The sequence below is a fragment of the Atta cephalotes genome, assembly GCF_000143395.1.
Source record: "Atta cephalotes unplaced genomic scaffold scaffold00093, whole genome shotgun sequence".
Classification (NCBI taxonomy): Eukaryota; Metazoa; Arthropoda; class Insecta; order Hymenoptera; family Formicidae; genus Atta; species Atta cephalotes.
The window spans coordinates 431,967-435,208 of record NW_012130157.1 but is presented as its reverse complement, the minus strand read 5'-3'; the positions used below and the strand labels follow the sequence as shown (position 1 = coordinate 435,208).

The window sequence follows — 3,242 nt, the reverse complement described above, 5'->3', positions numbered from 1 at the left end:
TCCTACCCCACCCACCGTATTCTCCAGACGTTGCTCCCTCTGACTATCACTTGTTTCGATCAATGGCACACGGCCTGGCTGACCAGCACTTCCGGTCTTATGAAGAAGTAAAAAATTGGATTGATTCGTGGATAGCAAAAGATGACTTCAAAAGGTGACCAGTTTTTTCGACGCGGAATTCGTACGCTATTCGAAAGATGGGAGAAAGTAGTGGCCAGCGATGGACAATACTTTGAATCATAAATGTATAACCAGTTTTTTACAATAAAGCTTCGAATTTCGGAAAAAAAACGGCGAAAGCAAAGTTGTACACCTAATATTTCCAAGATTTATTACGTTTTCGGCATCATAATTCAACTATGAAACAAGATGCTTTGAAATAATTAAAAGACATTTTGTTACAAAATCGTCTAAAATCTTTACATTCTCAATTGAATTCTCTGTTACATGTTGCAGCTTTCTCTCTTGATAAAGAGAAAAAAATATGCACAAATTCATGCACTTAATTTTATTCTTGGCCTTATCTTAAATGAACAGTTGACATCTTTACGTGAAATTATATAATATCATATCAGAGTTATGCAATGACATATTGATTCACGTATGAAAGAAGATTCGTAAATGTGCTTGTACAAAATTGTAATAGATGTATTGGCGAAAGATAGTCATAAAATATTATATTAATTTTTTGGATATGATTATATAATGAAGGTAGTAACCTTGTGGCACAATTAATGACTACGTTACATTCCAAAAGTACTATTGTAAAATGGAGAATTAAAGTTCTGAAACGTTCAGCTAATTTATTTACTCTATTATTTGTTAACTACAGGAAACTTTGTATAAGTACACGATCGATTATGCCTCCGTTTGTGAAAACAAAAAAATATATTCCAGTTTATAGCGATAATGAGACTCAATTTTGACGAAGATATGATCTTGATAGATAATCGTGAGAAAGAAACTTTAGAAGAATTTGTAAAATATGTAAATATTGGTGCACTAATGTCTGATATTTGGCTCGAAGTGTGTTCAGATGAGAAAGTTGGGAGTTACACAGAGATTACATTTTTGAGCAAATTGTAATTATGCAATCGATTATGGAATACATCGATATGTTGGATCAGGATGATTATTGCATCAAATGTATGAAGCGTTGATTTAAAGATACGTTTCATGATGCACATATGAAAAATTTCCTATCGAGATTTTCTTATGGTAAAGTAAAACCTCTTATTAATGAATCCAGAAAACGTCAAAATGATTTTTCTCAAATGGAATTTACGGAAGGATGTTTGGAACAAAATTTGGGACTGTCAAATTCACGTATGATTTACATTTCTGTTTAACTGCAACGAACAATTTCCCAAGTCTGTCAGGAGCTATTGCATATCCATTCTGAAGTATTTAAATGGTAAATCATTATTATATAATAAACACAAGCAATATTATTATCTAATTATTATTATGTATGAGGCCTTTTTTATGAAACTTTTCTCATTTTCAGGTATTATTGAAGATTGGTGCGACTTGTCGACTTTACCTCAACTAACTAAACTACTATTAGATGTACAACTTTGCTTCCGCCGTTTTTTCCGAAATTCGAGGCTTTATTGTAAAAAACTGGTTATACATTTATGATTCAAAGTATTGTCCATCGCTGGCCACTACTTTCTCCTACCTTTCGGGTAGCGTATGAATCCCGCGTCGAAAAAACTGATCATCTTTTGAGGCTATCCACGAATCGATCCAATTTTTTACTTCTTCATAAGACCGGAAGTGCTGGTCAGCCAGGCCGTGTGCTATTGATCGAAACAAGTGATAGTCAGAGGGAGAATACGGCGGGTGGAGACTTCCCATTTCAACGTTTTCAAGTATGTCTTGACCACTTTCGCAACATGGGATCGAGCATTGTCATGCTGCAAAATCACTTTATCGTATCTCTCGTTGTATTGCGGCCGTTTGTCTTTCAATGCTCGGCTCAAACGCATCAATTGCGTTTGATACCGATCGCCTGTGATTGTTTCAGTCGGTTTTAACAGTTCATAATACACTACGCCGAGCTGGTCCCACCAAATACAGAGCATGATCTTGGACATCAAAATCACCGTTCTTGAAGCGTTGAAACCACTCACGACACGTTCTTTCACTAGCGGTCTCACCATAAGTATTTGAGAGCATTCGATGAGCCTCAGTCGCAGATTTCTTCATATTGAAGCAAAAAATTAAAACTTCCCGCAAATGACGAGAATTTGGCTCGTAAACTGACATTTTCAATCGAGAATAATTTTATGATACAGACACAAGTCGACTAATGTTTCTATGAGGTTATGTTAACAGATGCCCAAGTTTATTGTATGACGTCTATGATCTATTTATTTTGACCACCACTTACCGCTAAAGCCATCTATAGGAAAACGGCGGAAGCAAGTTGTACACCTAATAAAAACTATTTTTGAAAATAACTGGACTAGTTTAATATAGGAACTGTATTAATTTGAATCACATTTTAAAACTGATTATTGAAGTATCTTCTCATTTGCCTAAGAAAGAATTGCAATCGTATTTGTACAATATTTAATTATTGGTGACATTATATTGAACAGCAATTTAAATGAGTTGCACAAATAATTATTTTAAATAAAAAAGTAAAAACTGTAAATAGTAAATAATTTAATTTTTGTAGAGCACTCATTTAGGAATATGTGAGATAACGTATAATTAACTTAGTCAGTCGCTAATTATTACTTGTTTCGTTTGATAGAAAAAAAATATTTGTAAGCTTTGTTACGATCTTACCAAGCTACTCCTGAAACCGAGCATAGATGACTTTGTAATTCGTATGATCAGTCAGTTTTATGTTTTATGGAATGAATCCGAAAAGAATTGATAGCTAAACATGAGTCTATTATCAGGAAGTTATATGTCTTTGAATGAATTGTAATATAACAATTTCATTTAAGAGGAATTTAAATCATTTGGATTAGAATAGGAAGATCCTTCAATAAGATATACGTATTAGATTTCATTTCATAAAAATTAAAGATAATACGATTTGGATCAAGTATTTAATAATTTTCATCATAATATACTCAGTAAGTCGAATTGTCTGCCTAGGCATGCATTACTGATAATGCAGAATATGATTAGATCGCAAGTCCGGCGATGAATGAGACAAGAGAAATTAAATTTTATTGTAATATAATGATATAGTGTAAAATTTAAATTCCATTAATCGTTGA

The 3,242-nt window shown here is 33.1% G+C and overlaps 1 pseudogene; it reads left to right on the top strand.

The window, feature by feature from the left end:
• The first annotated feature begins 141 nt into the window (after positions 1–141).
• On the top strand, positions 142–2,937 carry LOC105624895 (annotated as a pseudogene).
• Positions 2,938–3,242: the final 305 nt, after the last annotated feature.